This window comes from Nilaparvata lugens, chromosome 3 (genome assembly GCF_014356525.2).
Source record: "Nilaparvata lugens isolate BPH chromosome 3, ASM1435652v1, whole genome shotgun sequence".
In the NCBI taxonomy this organism is placed as follows: Eukaryota; Metazoa; Arthropoda; class Insecta; order Hemiptera; family Delphacidae; genus Nilaparvata; species Nilaparvata lugens.
The window spans coordinates 86,357,288-86,375,073 of NC_052506.1; the positions used below are offsets into that span (position 1 = coordinate 86,357,288).

Below are 17,786 nucleotides of genomic sequence, written 5' to 3' on the forward strand. Positions count from 1 at the left end.
AAAAAATTCTAAATAAATATAGAGCTTTCTGTCCTATCGTACCGTGACGTTTCGTCCCGGAATGTGAGTGTGAGCACTGTTATCAGGTCTGGCTGCAACTGTCTACAACGTTCATGGAAAGATACATTTTCAAGATGTTCGATGTTTTTGAACGGGTAGTATTATAAATAGTCAACTGTCTACTAACGTTGATGGAAAGATACATTTTCAAGATGTGCGATGTTTTTGAATGGGTAGTATTATAGTCCACTAGACAGCTGATTTATGATGAATAATTCTATAGTCTGTTTTTTACAGTAATATTGGCGTATGAAGGAGGCTCCTTTTTCCTTTTATATTATCCTTGAAATGCAAAATTTCCAAAAACCTTGTATATACGTCGATGCGCAATTTATAAAGGAACATACCTGTCAAATTTCATGAAAATCTATTACCGCGTTTCGCCGTAAATGCGCAACATAAAAACATATAAACATTAAGAGAAATGCCAAACCGTCGACTTGAATCTTAGACCTCACTTCACTCGGTCAATTAGTTCAAAATCAGACCAGATTACAGAACCAGGTATCATGGAAACACATACCAGATCTTCAGCTGAACTGTTGTTTATTGTATAACGTCTTATTCTTTCAATTGAGAAGAATTATTGTTATTTCTCAAAAGTGTTTCGAAGAGATTCAAAATAGAGACTTGTGAGACTCGTTGAGGCAATCCAGCTTTTGGAGAACTCAACATTGACGAGGAGATTGAAAATGAAAAAGCCAACTGATCTGGTGTAAATCTCCAGGAGTGCTTAGTGAACGTGGAAAAGATTAATACCTATATCAATTTTGTGCAGTTATTATGAATGAACTAATTTAAAACAAGGAGAAGCTATTACAAGATTTTTTTGTAAAATGACTTGAAGTATTAATTTAGGATAGAAAAAAATTTATCGTTATTCCTAGTACTAGTAAACAGTTATATTAGAGAATAATTGTTGTTGATTGTATAACGTCTTATTCTTTCAATTGAGAAGAATTATTGTCATTTCTCGAAAAGTTTCTCGAAGAGAGTTAAAATATAGAGTTGGAAGAGATAGATATTATAGTTCAGTATAAAGCAAAAAGCTAGAGGTCTGCATAGCAAAAAGCTAGAGGTCGTTAGATAATTTTTAAAATCATCCAGAAAGCAACAAGCTTACAACTTTGATGACATATCAATAGTTATTTTACAGGAACTACTCCCAAATTAGTAACAACTGTAACACAAGATCAACAACATTGAATAGCGTTTTTCACCAGACCACTAAGGAGAAAATAATACCATAGAAAAACAATAGCATAAGTAGATATCCCATGGTATAGGGCGTTTATGTCGCAACTTTTACTGTTATCTCAAGCCGAAAGTTCATGTAATTCTTTCCCGTGAAGCTGTATGACAGTGGTAGTCTCTCATATGGTGCCGCTTATACACTCTCACCTCAACAAAACAGTAAAATTCGACAATAATTAACAGTAATCAGCTTGAGATAACAGTAGAAGTTGCGACATAAACGCCCTATACCATGGGATATCTACTTACGCTATTGTTTCTCTATGATAATACATAACTCACTGATTCTCCTTGAGCTTGTCTGGCCTGGTCTGGATGTAACATGTGAGTTTGCACTCTACTCTTTACTTAAAGTACTCTGTACTTTGAGTTTGAACTCTACTCTAATCTTAATATAGGAGCGGCCGTTTGATAACTGAAACGTCTCTCTAGAGGAAAAAAACTATCAGGTCATTGTCTCATGTTTGAATGACTAAGAATGTCTGATTCAACGATTCTAGGAACTACTGATGCCGACAAGGAAATAAGGTTCAGCAGGTGAATCATCTCTACACTAACAATCAGCCAAATAATTATAATTCTCCTTGAAAATTGAATCTTCAAAAGGTGAACATGATAAGTTATGTTTCAATGCCAATAATTGAAATAGTGCAGTATCCTGCACATTTTCACGGTAGTTTATTTGAGATTAATACATTATCGTACTTTTTCCAACAATGTATTACGTCAGTATATCTACACTATCCTGTATGCTTATCTCTTGCAAGGACAATTATTATTCATTTTCCAACACTGTATTAAAATAATTCAACATTTCTTTTTTCAGCTATGCTTCTAGTGGAGAAGATTGTTTTAATTTTCAGAAAAAAATATTTCAAATTAATATTTATTTTACAGTTTTGAGTGCTAAGTGGAAGGCATTTTGTTATCAATTAGGATCTTAATCTTTCTAAATTCAAAACTAATTGTTTCAAGTGTTTGTGTTTTGTTTCAATGAGGAATTTAGAGAGGAATTGAAAAGTCGCACATAACCTTTATTTGGACAATTTATTTTATGAAATAGGAATGAAAAGAAGTTTTGGACTGTAGTCTGTTTCTTTGTCCTCAAGTTGATTGTAAATGGTGAATAAATGAATAAATAAACACTGAAGAAACTTCAATTGATTTGAAGAAACTTCTTTTAATGCTAGTGTTTAATACCAGCTCCCAGGGCTGTATAGCTCGCTCATGATCTATTTTGCTGATTTTGAAGTCCGCAAATTTTAATAATTATGTGAGAATCAATATAGGTTACTCTATACTTGTAATGAGTAAGGGAATTGATTGGAAAAATATATTCAAGAATATCCTTTCCGGGGACACAACAGGCGAGGCCTGCGAACTTTGAGGACTGATTTTCAGTCTTCTACGGTCTCTTTGTTTGACATCTACCCATCCTTTCCATCAACACTCTACTAAGAGAGATTAGATTAGATTTCTTTATTTGTGTATGTTACAATATTTACTGGCTTTTACATTGAATGAGGGTAATGCTAATTACTCAACGAATTTTACAAAGTATAAAAAATTAATCAATGAGAATAAATATTAAATGCAATTAGAATAACGATTATAAAGTTGTAATGTAACTTCATAAATCGGCGGTGTTTCAACAAATAATTGTCGATTCTCTAAGAAGGATATAAAATAATATCCTTCTTATCAGCACACGACCGAGAGAGAGAGAGAGAGTGAGCGAGAGCGTAATAGAGAGTAAGTGTGTGTGGATAAGAATGGGAATGATGGAATAACGGACCAATGGCAGCAAGCCACGCCTCCCAGCTCCCTATGCTCTCTTCTGATTGGTCAGTTGGAACGCCTACTGGTGTAGTTCTCACTTCTAGCGGTAGATGTCACTAGTAACTGGGAATACCTGTACGCTTCCTGAGACTAATTCCCGATTGTACCTCTTTCTCCCGCAGGGATGAAAAATTCAGAGTCAGAATCACCTGTTGGCGCATGCAGGACGTAGAGGATAACTCTAAAAATACAAATAACAAGTCAGCTGAATGATAAGCCACAAAAATTGTTATGCACTTATACTGTTATCCTGTTGTATCCTGAAAAAGGACGAAGGAGTGGGTAAATTTCGTTGGCCATCGAACTCGGTTTGTATAATAGTTCAAAGTATATATTTGTTGAAAATTTGAAGCTTTTGTGAGTCGGAACTGGCGTTATAGCCTAAACCTTGGATGTAAGGAGAAGAGAAGAAGAAGAAGAAGAAGAAGAAGAAGAAGAAGAAGAAGAAGAAGAAGAAGATGAAGAAGAAGAAGAAGAAGAAGAGTAATAAAGAGAAGAAGAATGAGTGAAGAGTTAGATTCTGAGATCCTTTTGATTTCATCCATTTCTTTTCACAACATTCCCATATTCCAATAATTTCACTCCCATATTCTTCTCACTATTCTGACCTTCAATCTAAAATTCTATTGAATATTCTATGGAACAAACAGGCGGGCAACGATTTTGGCCTAGGTCAAAAGTGGGAATTCGCTAACGCTCGGTCGACTAAAAAAATTTCAAATCGTTTTCTTACCAATAAATTGAGGAACCGATAAATCAGGAGTGTTTGGATGTTTTTTACTAATAAATAATATCAAGCTGTGAAATATTTTGAGACATTTTTTCAAACATAGAGGGTTGACGATTATTTATTGAATGATTGGTGTTTTTTTAACAAAGATTTAATAAAATATTGGATGAAAAAGACTGAGAATTTGTCAAAAAACCACTGATTTATTGATAATTATAAAGACCGGTTTTGGTTATCATACATACCATTGTCAATCTCTGATAAACAGTCTTTCTAATTATCAATGAATCAGTGTTTTTTTGACAATTTCTCAGTCTTTTTCATTTAATATGAATTATTACCACAATATCAACTTCTCAACTACACAAAAAGATTTAATAAAATATGAAATTAAAAGACTTCTACATTTGATAGCGTGGCAAAGTTTGGACAGTATTGTCCACTCGACCACGAATATGATTGGAGTTAGTTTGACTAGAATGCCAAGCTATTCACATTTATGTACAAAACACTGTTGAATATTTTAGTGTTTACTCGGAGAAGATGAGTGTAATATTCAACAATCAGACAGACAACATGCCACCAACAATAAATATTCTTCACTAAAGGTCATCTCCACCCCTGAACGCCAATCACCAACTACCCTTCCCAATAGAACCCCATTGTAACGACTTCAAATCACGAGATTTCACTCCAATTCATGAATAAATTGAGAGTTTAACAAACTCGCAAACATTTACACGTTACAAATAATGAATGGATTGATGCAATTTGGAGTAGTGAATGAAAAGTTTGAGCAAAGTATGAGGGATGTGATTGTAAACGAATTACGATACGATATGATATGATTGAATTTATAATCAGAAACGAAGCGAGAGAGAGAGAGAGAGATAGAGTAGTAAGGCCAATTCTAATCAACTATTTTTGAATTGGAACTAAATTGGAACACAATTTTGAACAACAGAAGCATATGAAGAAGTTGATGGAGCTAAAACGTGTCATCTCATTTATGGCATGGATCTTGACCAATATTACTATTTTCATTTATTGTATTTACACACACAAAGACACAATATACTAAGATCATCGACGCCATTGCTGGGAGGGAAAACTCCACAATTTTCCAATTATTATTTTCATAATTAAAGTCTACGTGCTACTTGAAACGAGACAGATCAGGTCTTTAAAACAATCATTTCAGAAGTCATAAAAACGGAAAAAAGAGTTTCCTTCATTTTTCTAGTGCAGGTTACGATCCGTTATAACCTGAGGAGAAACTTTCTCTATGAGAGTTGAAAATTGAGAACGAGAACAGTTTTAAAGACACGAATATGCTCTGTTTCAACAATACAGAAATAAAATACATAATAATATGCTCTGTTTTAACAATACAGAAGGATTTGTTATTTATAAATCGAATCTGTTATGATAATGAATTAATATGCAGGAAAATGTACAGAAATGTGTCTAAATCAACAGCTACATTTACAAATCTACAAGGAAATTTGAAGCTTTCAAGAAAAGTATACGATACAGCCGTTTTACAACTAAGTAATGCTATCAATTTGAAAAGGAAGTGGCAAAGCATTTGAGTATCGATCACACGTTGATGATGAATTAATTTTGAAAGTTGCAAAAAGGAATTCAAGCTTCACTGCTAAATATTCGACCAGATACAGGAATAATTTGAGAGGTGATGCACACCGTAGTACTATGTATGAGCGAGGGGTAAGGAGTTCAGGTATCCGGATGTACAACTTATTGCCATCTCACATAAAAGAAAAGTCAGGTAAAGCTTTCAGATTTTTATTGAAAGAAGAGCTGCTATCCATATGTGCCTACTCAGTGGAGGAATACAAAGATTTTAACAATCCTCAAGATGGAGGTTTGAGAAGATAGAAAACATGTTACTGTTTGATTAATGACAAATTGACATATCCTTATACCCCTTTTACAGGTGGTCAGTGGATGAAATAATAATAATAATAATAATAGATAATCGATTTATGGTCTCTGAATTGAAAATTCATTATAATGTACCGTGAAAAATCAGGCAACTACCTATTTGAGCAAAACTTCTTGGATGTATTGACAGAGCCCATTCCAAGAGAGTTGATATTGATTTTTCAAATAATGGTTCACCATACATGACAAGGAAAACATATTCATGATCCAAGAACAAACATTCATTTCACTTAGTTTCCCCATGTGACTTTACAACATTGAACACTTACTGACTTAACAACAGTGTTGTTACTTTACAACATTCTCTAGAATGAGAATTCTATTTTTTAAATAACAGGATAACGTTAATAGTTCTGTTCCTAGTAAAACCACAAACTATACACGAGAAAGAAGAGATCATATTAATGATTACATCGTATAAGTAAGTCATCATAATTATTGTATATGAATTTTCATAATCTCTGAGCGAAGAGATGATAAGAGATTGAAGAAAAACAGTAAGATCAAATACAAACCTTCCAGTAGAAAGTGTACAGAAGAAAACACTAAAAAATTGGAGTCAATCCAAGGAAAGTCACTGAACTATAAGTTATTATTCATCAACTAATTGATTTACCGACAATATCGATGTAAGCTTATTTTTAATTGGAGGATAAAAAGCAAGGCAGAAATCGGGCAGTGAATGATAATCATTTAAGGCACTGGACTAATGATGTCTCGAAAGGCCAACAATGGGGTTTGTTGGCCGGGTGAAAGACTATCTATTCTAAATGCGCTGAGCTTGATTCTCTACCAAGAGAGAATATTCGCGCATGCTTACTTGATCATATCACCAACCTTCCCCCGGGTCACACACCCCACCAAAACTAGCGATAAATGGGAAGAAAGTGATTCTGAAAGCACTAATGCCCATCCCTTACTCACGATCTGACGTGGGTTCGGTCATGAGGAGAGAGGGTTTGGGTTGAGATGATAAGTGACTCGGTCAATCGAACAAATTCTATGATTAACGAGAATTGAGAAGAAATTTTGGAGCTTCGGAACCCACCTTAAGGCTGTGCAAAGCCTAAAAATAAACTTTCTACTGGTGATATTCTCCAAAGTTTTTCGATTTGTATTCCATCAACCTATCAAAAAGAAAAAGTTTTCTCAGGGAAACATTTTTTCATTGGGTAATAAGGCGGATGATAATGAGAGATGAATGAACCTACAGTTTAATGCTGTGCAAAGGCTAAAAATAAACTTTCTACTGGTGATATTCTCCAAGATTTTTCGATTTGTATTCCATCAAGCTATCAAAAAGAAAAAGTTTTCTCAGGGAAACATTTTTTCCCGATCATTACTTTTTGAGATATGAGCGCCTAAAGTTTAAATTTTTGGGACAGAACAATTCAAATTCGGTAGGAGATAACTCCATGAAATTTAGAGGATAAATTCTTCATGGTAGGCTATTGTTGATTGAATAAGACAAAAATTTTCTGAAAATATCAATTTTTGAGGAAGTTATTCAATTTACTAAAAATAACTTTTTGTTGAGTTAATTTTGGTAAATTGAAAAAATTTTTCAAAAATTGATATTTTTTAGAAAATTTTTGTTTTATTCAATCAACAATACCATGAAGAATTTACCCTCTAAATTTCATGGAGTTATCTCTTACCGAATTTGAAATGTTCTGTCTCAAAAATTTAAACTTTAGGCGCTTATATCTCAAAAAGTAATGATCGAAAAAAAATGTATATCAGTGAAAACTTTTTCATTTTGATAGCTTGATGATATACAAATCGAAAAATATCACCAGTAGAAAGTTTATTTTTAGCCGTTGCACAGCCTTAAACTGTAGGTTCATATCATCCGCCTTATTACCCACGTACAAGCCCAAGTGAACAAAAATGCTATTGAGGGTGATAAAAATTTAACATATTTTTTAAGGTAATACTGATGAATATGAAAGATGAAGATCAAGATAGAATAATGACGAACAGTGATACAGAGTTGAGAATAAATGATGACGCATTATTATTACAAAGTGATTCTGGAGAACATAGAAGGTGAAGATAATGACGAAGAGTTTCTCAAGAGAAGACACCTCTCTTTGTCACTGTAATGTGATTTCGCATCCCATTGTAATCTATATCTAGCCGAAGGATCAGTAATCAACTCCCGGTCCTTGATAAATGACATTCCAATGGGAGTTCCTCAGATATACCTTACATGTGCAAGAGTATGAAATTAAATGAACATAACCTAGATGGTTCTGTTTAATTTGGTTTTAAAGGTGAAAGGAAAGGTTAGGGAGGTTAGGTTTTGGTTTTTAAATGGAAATATCTTGATAAATTATTTGAATGTATAAATAATGTTAGATAATAAACACAAATAACGTTAAGTTGAAATACTTGTACATTATTTGAGATATGGCACACATGAATGACACACATTCAAATATTCAACATGAATGAGAAATTAAAATTGAAATTTGGTTCAGTTGGTTCAGAAAAGCTGAGAATGATTTCTGATGAAAATTGGAAATACTATACTCTATTGAGAGACATTTTCAATTATTTTAAACTTGGAATATTAGAATATGTTCATCAGTTATTTTGAATATCATGGATTTATAAGGCAGGGCATTCCAATCAATACACAAGAAGAAACCAATGAAAATCTAAAATTGATTTCTGATAAAAATTGAAAATACTGTACTCTATTGAGAGGTACTTTCTATTATTTTAGTCTTGGAAATAAGAACATGTTCATCAAGTATTTTGAAAGTAAATACCAGGAATTTATAAGGCAGGGCATTCTAATCAATATACAGGAAGTAACCAATTAAAAGCATGAATACAAAATTCCAATAATTGTAGTACAGTTGCTGGTAAGATATTATGATATCTATCCATAATGAAAACACTGGGGTGTTGTCATAAATATCACTAATTTACTGAAAAATAGTGTATTCTAACATACAATTTCAAAGTTTTGAATTTTTCACCCTGAAGATGACACTATTGGTGTTGAAACATGTTTGTAATGTTACAATAAATTAATGATATTTTTGATAACATCCCAATGTTTTCATTTTCAATAATTGTGTTTTTTCAAATTTTGTGAAAAATAAAGATGAGTTATGAATTGAAGAAGGAATCAGGATAATTATCATTGAATCAAACGAGATTATGAATATACATACATCAACTTTGCCCTTTGGTTTTCACTGGTTGCTTGATGAATGAGTAGAGAGTATTTGCTGAAGAAACTCAGAATTTTAGAAGTATGCTATCGCTGAAGATGATACCATTGGTGTTGAAACATGTTAAGTAATTTTACAATAAATTTGTGATATTTTTGACAACATCCAACTGTTTTCATTTCCAACAATTGTGTGAAAACAATGGAAATGCTTGAAAACAATTCATATTCTAGCCAAAGAGCAAGGATGAATTTGGGCACATTATGAACATCCTGTAACAAGAGAGCTTTGGACAATGTTGGTGGTTTCAAGTTGATACTGAATGAAACAAGCCAGGACAGCCCCATGTGGCGTACTGCGGGCAATTAGTCATGATTCCTGTCAGTAAATGAAAGGGAAAGCAGGCTCAGCCTACCAAATAACATTACAGCTCTATGATTAACCGACCACTCATATCAAGTGCTCTGTTCCCATTGTCAAGTGTACGTGTCATGATAAGATATATACAATGTGATGCAAATATACAATTGCACACAGTGCGGTGAGATGGAATTGAATAGTATGGGTTGAATGACATTGAGATTTGTGTAGCACAAGACTGGCTCTTCTATACTGAATGAATGAGGAACTAAATTGATCATTTACAACCAAAAACTGGAGAAATATCAGCTTATTTTCAATATAGAAATTTTATTCATTGATATGAGAGTAAACAGCAAAGTTCAAAATTGGATAAGGCATTGATAATTAATAATCAAAACTGTACTGTATCCTGTACTGTACTGTAGCGAGCAATTTCTGTATATCTGTTTATATTTTTAGTTCAACGGATCTAACGGCTCTAACGATTTTCACGAAATTTGGAATATAGCAGGTTTATGATAACAAAATTCGATTGCACTAGGTCTCATCCCTGGGAAAACTCGCTGAAGGACATGAAAAGGATAATTCATCCTTGGAAAAAAAGATGATAATTTCGTCGTCTGTCGATAACAGAAGATGCTTGTGCCTGTGTGGGAGATCAGCTGTGTAATCAATTAGCTTACCGTATCTCGCGAGAAATCTAGAATTTCTAATTGACTCGATCAAAATAATCTGATTTGTTGACATGAGATGGTATATATCATAGTATTCAAAGTTAATCATTATTTTACAGTTCTAAGTGATTAGTGAGTGTTATTTTGTTATTCAATTTGGTATGTAAACAATCTGAATTAGAACTTTTATGTTTTCAAATATTTGGACTGAAAATTTTACCTGAATTCAATTCAAGTGTATGGAACATAACCTACTTTTTGGAATATTTATAGTGTATAAATCAAAATTCGGGGAAGAAACCAGTTTTGGGCTGTGCCTGTTAGTCCTTCCCCAATCATTTTAAATAATTGAGTTCTGTTTATCAATAAATAAATAACGAGCGAAGCTCGTTATTATTTATTTTTTTTGAAGATTATTAAATGGTTATTTATTTGCCATTTTTGTTCTACCAGAGGGGACCAAGGAGGATTAAGAAAATGTGGATGATCACAATTGATGCATTGAGGCCTATGAATAGACTAGAAATAAACCTCTAGAATTGAAGCTCTTCTAATAAAGTTGTGATTTGAAAACTAAAAAACGTCGATACCATAAGTACTTCTAAAAATCTCAGTTTCTTCCACAAATACTCTTTTCTACTCATTCATCACAATTCTTAGGGCAACTAGCCAGTGACAACCGAAGTGCAAAGTTAATGAGTTTTTTAATCTCGTTTGATTCAATGACAATGAATAACAATTCTGGTTTCTTCTTCAATTATCTTAATTCGAATGTCATCAGACTTTGTTGACATTCGGCATTTAACATGATAGATTAACATGTGATTTATGCATTAACTCAACATAGTAAAAGATAAATGATAGAAGGTGTACGAGTATTGTCTTAGCACACTTCGGAGAGGCTTGTACTTTTATCTGATTCATTTACACAATGCACTTCGAAAAATAGAATTTTATTAATATCTTTGACACACTTTCTTTTCTATGTACTGTATTTCACACCACATGCAGACAAAAATGATATATAATTTATACAGTCAAATTATCATATATAAATATGTTAATATATTTGACTGCATGTCTTGTGAATTACATAGAAAATAAGTGTGTTAATACATCGCAGCTCGGAATGGATCAAGAAACCATCATTTTTAGTATCTTTGGTTCAACTACTCAAAATACCATGACAATTGAATTGATAAATCGATATATTCTTACTACAAAATTCAGAATAATACTCGTAGTATATAAACATCCAAGAACTACACTGAGTTCTTCAAGATCACCAGCTATTTTTATACGTACTAGAGTAGGTAGTTTCTCCCTCTCAGCTTTAAAATGTTTGAAGTCCTATTAAACGATTTCCTTATTCTCTAATACTTTGAACGCTTCTAGTTGTAGATGAGTCTGAATTATTCTACTGTACCAAGCCAGAAGCTAAATTTTCTACATTCTAGACTCCTAAAGGAAGATGGGGAGATAGTAACGCAAGACACTATTGCAATGGAAGATTGTACATTGATAATGCAATATTTAGTACGAAGATAACTCAGAAGTATATAACATACGAGTTTCAAAACAGGGAGGCACGTGGATTTCTCTACAGCCTAATGTCAAATTGGTGAGAACCAGTAAATTTTCTGAATGCTTGGGTTTTGGGTTCTACATAAAAAATAATGCGTTTGTCTTTCACACTTGAAAAAGATTTTCCGTTTTAGAGACATCTTTAATGTATGTTGTTTTGAGTTCTAGATAAAATAATGCGATTTTCTTTCACACTTGAAGGAATATTTTCCGTTTTAGAGACATCTTTAATGTATGTTGTTTTGAGTTCTAGATAAAATAATGCGATTTTCTTTCACACTTGAAGGAATATTTTCCGTTTTAGAGACATCTTTAATGTATGTTGTTTTTACAACGTTTATATAATACGTTCTAGTACTGAACTAGATGGAAATGTGAGGGTTTCTCTAGCATTTCAGCCTGGAAAGTGACTCAAATCAAATAAAATAAAGTTTTATTCACAAATTCAGTACAGACATAAGTAAAAAAAATATATAAATAAATATTCAACACTCTTGTGAATTTCCCCCATATAGACAAGTCTGTGTGTGGAGAAAGAGTTCATTCAAAGACTGGGAAAGTAAATATTTCAGGTATAAGCAATACCTTCAAACATTGTGAGTGTACCTGAAAAGATTTTTTTATGTTTAAGTTTTTAGTACAGTACTGTATTAGATAAAAATGTGAGGTTTTCTTTAGAATTTTAGTCTGAGAAGTAACTGAATAAGTAAATCTTCCAGTTTCAGGCACTACAGGTATACTTGCATTTACCTTTCAACTACCCACTTCCTCTACTTACGAACATTTTGGGAGTACGGTACAGTGGTTATTAGTAGTATATTATACAGGTGAATGGGGGTCTTTCTCACTGAGGCAAGAAACTCGATTACTTTCTTCAAAATTCTAGGCAATAACGTTTTGTGAAACTATTCAAAAGAGTTGAAGGTTCAGAGTTTAGTGAGACAAGATGATTGAGATGTCAAGTACCTGGAGATTCTGCATGTGAAGGGTTGCAGGTTGATGACAGCTCAAACCGGCGTCAAAGGTCGGCCCCTTGTCTTGCAGGGGCAAGTTGTGGCGATAAGGGCATGCCCCGTGGGTCCCCTATCACCAGTCACACATCACGCCTTCCCACAACCCGCGAACGCAGTTCTCAGCACAAAGCACACAACACCTGGTGATCGCCGAGCTCCCGAGCTTCCTTGCTCCTTGGTGGCCCGTACAACTACAGCCGACCTGCAGCCAAAACTCGCTTGACGACAGAACTGCTCCGTTGCTTCCGTGATATTATTCGTTGTTACAATTTTTCATCCGTTGCTTCAGGTTTCCGTCCGTTGCTTCACGCAAACAAAAGATAAACTTAATTTTTTCTTCTGTCAGCGTCAGGACATTTTCACCTCCTCTTTCTATAGAGACCGGCCGTGGTTGCCGATAATAAAGAAAGTGAGAACATTGACCCGCTTTTCTTGGAGTCGTTGACCTACTTTTTCCCCTTCATTCTATTTCATCTTCGATTTTCTTTCAATTTCCATTGTCGCTTCCACGATGCTACTCCAGTCGAGACTGAGGGCTAGAGCAGCTGACACCAACCTCCACACTTTCCTGAAAATGGCACCACCCTCTCCTCAGATCACCACACTTTTTCATAGTATTTCCTTGGCTGACATTCATCTGAGCCAATAAATAATCATCACTTTACACAATTTTATTTCTGTAAGTTGAAATAACAATATTCTGTGTTTGTTGTTGATAATCATCACATTAATCCAACTAAAAAAAAAATATAGGAAAATTATAGTTCCAATCGAATTACAGGTGAAATTGTCATTTCACTTTATATTTGAAATATCTTCTTTTTTTATTGCGGATTATACCATCATGAGCTCTTTGCTCGTGTGAGAAAAAAGAAAAATGCGAGTGTGATTGAGATGATGGAACGTCCATGCCTACCAGCGGGATTCGAACTCATTTTGTTGATTTGTTTTTGAGAATGAATTTGATGTTATTGATTATAAATGAATGTAAATTGGCCAAACTGTTCACAAGCTTTGCATGTATAACACACATGTAAAAGTGTAGCAAGCCACTACATAATGAGAGTAATATTATGTTTCATAAAGCATCTAGTGTCTCAATCACATTCTTCAAGTACTATTCAAATCAAAGTCTACTTCATCGAAAGAAACATTTTTCACAATACAAAACCTGATTATATAAAAATAGAAATGCAATGATAATTTACGCTATGAATCCTTTTATAATGAAATCTGTTCATCAATAAAGTATAACTTACTCCACTTTAGTAATATTTGTTGGGTTATGCTAAGGAATGTAAGGTTATTATGTTAATAAATACTATTTTTATTTTCATCCCATTGTATATTTGTAACATTAAGATTGAGCCCAACTATTCGAATAGCTGTATTCAAAGCGCAGTGGATGAACATCATTGTTCGAACGCATCCACAGTAAATTATTCATTTATTCTTTTTTTTTACAATGAAGCACAGATTGGGAGAGAAAAACTAAGAATACATTGGGCTATTTCTCTCCCAAATTTAGGTAGCATTGAAAGTCCAAATGAGGTTATGTCTTCTACATTTCCACGACATTTTCTGTCCAAAAATATTCATACAAACCTTTCTTTTGAATTTAGATGTTCCAAATATCAAAATAATAATAATTTATAATACTCAGTTTTTTTTTAAATAGAGAATATTCACTTATTATACATTATTAATTTATAATTTTATTATGTGTTATTGAGTATTAAAAATTCAAGATACACCTTGCAAAAAGTACTGTAAAATAATGTTTGTATTTTTTTATTTATTCAATCATTCAGAATTCTAAAACTTATAGAAAAGTACCACAGGCTAACTTACGCCTAAAACGGTTCCAATTCTAATTTGTATGGATCATTCAAACAACTTCTTGAAGATATAAATGTGATAAGGTGTTAAGGCTGGAGTCATACCAAACAAGCGAATGCTTGTTCTGAACAAAGATGAATAGAAATCTGGATGAAGCTAGTTCAAGTGTTCTCTAGCCATGAGAACTAACATTGGATTCATACACTTCTTTTGGAGACATAATTTATCATGCTTCTCATACGTCGAGTTGCTTCTATGTGCTTTATACTCCAGAATTCGTGCCCCAGCTCAGTGCTCATTTGTTCTAACCCCAGACTCAAAAAACACAAATGGAAAGCAGAAAAATGTATTATCTTCATTCAGTTGCATTCTCTAACGGTAGGTGCGTATCATTCGCTGTCGGCGCAGCTCTGTAAGTACGCGAAGTAGCATCCCTGCTTCCAAAAATGTGTGGGAAGACAGCGCCAAATAATCTCTAACCGTACTGTGAAATTTCCCTTCTTCTCTCGACAATTTTCCCGGTCGGATAGCAAGGTAATTGCGTACACACGACCATCAAAACTTAACGATTCTCCATCACTCTTTAATTCATCAGCGATAAACCTAACACGAAGCGTGCTTACTCACAAAAGTTCAATAGCAATCATTTGAAACCATCTAGTTGATAATCAACTGTTCAGGATCACTACACCCTTAATTACCATAGTGAATGTATGTTCCGTTAATGACAGCTTTCAATTTGATTGGATGAATCTGCTCATCAACATGAATAACTTCACAGTTGATTAAGATATCAGTCCAAACTTTTACAGGATTTTCTCAATACTATTGATGATTCCTTCTGATATGATGCAATTACTTTTACCAATAATGGATAATATTGTTCAGTCATACATGCTCCTGACTCTGTAAACAGTTCAAATGGTCGGTGTAGTTTCCTCTGAAAAATAGTTGCTCTCTAAAGCTAGGCGCACACCAGTTAGTCAAGACAAGATCAGACACGTTCAGTCACAATACTTCCCATAGCTGCTTGAGACGCAACTCACACTGATTGGTCATTGCAATTAGACATGTCTTTATAAGCAACTATGTGACTGAACGTGTCTGATTATGTCTAAGGCTTAAGCCTGGGCGTACACCGGTTGGTCAAGACAAGACTAGTCACGTTCAGTCACAATACTTCACATAGCTGCTTATAAAGACATGTCTAATTGCAACGACTAATCACTGTGAGTTGCGTCACAAGCAACAATGAGAAGTATTGTGACTAAACATGTCTTGTGTTGTCTTGACTAACTGGTGTGCACCTAGCCGAATGTGATTGTGGGCCGAGCCACACGTGACGTTTTTCAGACGAGTCGTTAGGGCAGGAAGAAGCTATCCGATTGGCTGATTGCGTTGGCGATCGGGAATCAGCTGATCGAGAATCAGCCAATCCGAGAGCTTACTGCCCTGCCGACTCGTCTGAAAAACCTTCACATTTAATATTGGGTGATTTAGATTGTGATTTTTTTGTATTTTGATTTCTTTTATGTATTTTGTGTTGAATTGAATGAAATTATTGATTGGAATACCCTCACAATTGTAATTCCTCAACTTCTTTTCCTTTATTAAATAAAAAGACTTAAGAAAAAGTCAAAAACCACAGATAGTATTAGTGAGGTTAGGTGAACCACAGTTAAACCACAGTGATGGTTAGGTTCATTCTAACTATTGGTAGTAAGAAAGACCGGTTTCGGTTGTTACACCATTGTCAATCTCTGATAAACTCCTTTCCTTGATTTAAGGTGATGAAAACTGTCCTAGTATTTTCAACTTGAATATAGAAGAAGCCTTCCTAGTTTATCCAATTTCCACACTTGCACAAGTGGGAGGAAAAATACCACAAACAATCAAATTATAGAGTAATAATCTTTATTCATGAGGCCAAAAATCATTTCAAACTTCCATGACTAGATGCTATCAAGCGTTTAGAATGTCCATCGTTGCCTCGAACGCCAATAGCAGAAATTAATGACTGTCTGCGAGTGAAAATCGCAAACGTCTGAAGGGGTCAGGCAATCTATCATGCATTCCATCTTATTTTATTAGGAGCAATGGGAGAGGCACTCTCAGGGTGGTGTTGTTGTTTGTTACTTCCTGGGTGTGGCACCCTACAGTAAGGGAAAGATTGAGAGTAAGAGAGACAGAGAGAAAGAGAGAGAGAGAGTGAGAGAGTTGGTTTCCGGACGCCCCGGGAAAGCTGTCACGTCAGACGGGTGAGCACCCGTCGCCGGCGTAATACGCTAAAAGCCTTCGTCGACCAATAAACGCCGGAACATCTAGATTAAGTTTCCTCCGACACGAATTTTTGTGTGATGCGCTCTCGTGCGCCGCTGGAGACCTCCAGCCATAACTCGAACCAACCTGCCCTATAAACCTGTAAGGCGTGACATAATTAGCAAATGGACGGTCAACGTTCAAGTAGGTATTTTGTCGAGAAATAATGGCTGAACTATGAAGGTGGTGGCATTTATTCAGGCCACCCAGTGTAACTTTCCTTCCCAATCGGTTTCACCTTTCACAGTCGAATAAAAACTTTATCATTTCGAATAAAAAAATGGCATGAATTTGAAATGTCAGAATTAATGGTTTATGAAACTCATGTATTGAAATTTACTTGCTATTCATTGGTCTCATTTCTCTCATAAATCACAATTCACCTCTCTCAAGATTTCAAATTCTCTCAATAATTATCACGAACGTGGCTAGGAAGGCAACATAACAACGACACTTCAACCACCTAGCATCAAAACTCCACAATATACTTCCTATACACATCAAGATAATAGAAAACTCAAGAAAATTTAAATGTGCCGTTAAAAAGTGGATCACAACAACTGGAAGACATAATATAGAAAACATAATTTCGAACAATATGTGAGCTCACTTACCCAATGTATTTGCACCCTCACTCTAAATGTAATTGTATCACTACTACACCTGCTCTAGAAAATGGGTTTCCCATAGTTGAGTAGGTTAGTTTCCGAAAAAATGCAATTTATTTATATTTGTAGTAAATTTCATATATTGTATTTTTGAATATTATGTACATTCTATTGATTAGATTGTTTATTTGTATATTAATGGAAATAAAATTAATTTGTATTGTAATTTTCAAATTTAATAAAAAACCAAAGCCAAGATCTGGGGAAAAAACTTATTTGTTGCCAATGCACTGACATTGAAACGATACGCCAATAAATAAAATGAAATGAATCATTTTTGCAACTGTAAA

The 17,786-nt window shown here is 34.2% G+C and overlaps 1 protein-coding gene across 2 annotated transcripts in view; it reads right to left on the reverse strand.

Annotated features, from left to right (window-relative positions):
* Window positions 1–17,786, reverse strand: part of LOC120350616 (probable phospholipid-transporting ATPase 4) — a 101,420-nt gene that overhangs the window by 67,107 nt on the left and 16,527 nt on the right. The window contains exon 1 of one of the 2 annotated variants that reach the window (XM_039424899.1): window positions 12,624–12,870. The exons of the other annotated variant lie outside the window; for it this stretch is intronic. The gene's annotated coding sequence lies outside the window, so the exon portion shown is untranslated. Of the gene's footprint in view, window positions 1–12,623; window positions 12,871–17,786 lie in introns of those variants that run through there. 2 annotated transcript variants of the gene reach the window in all.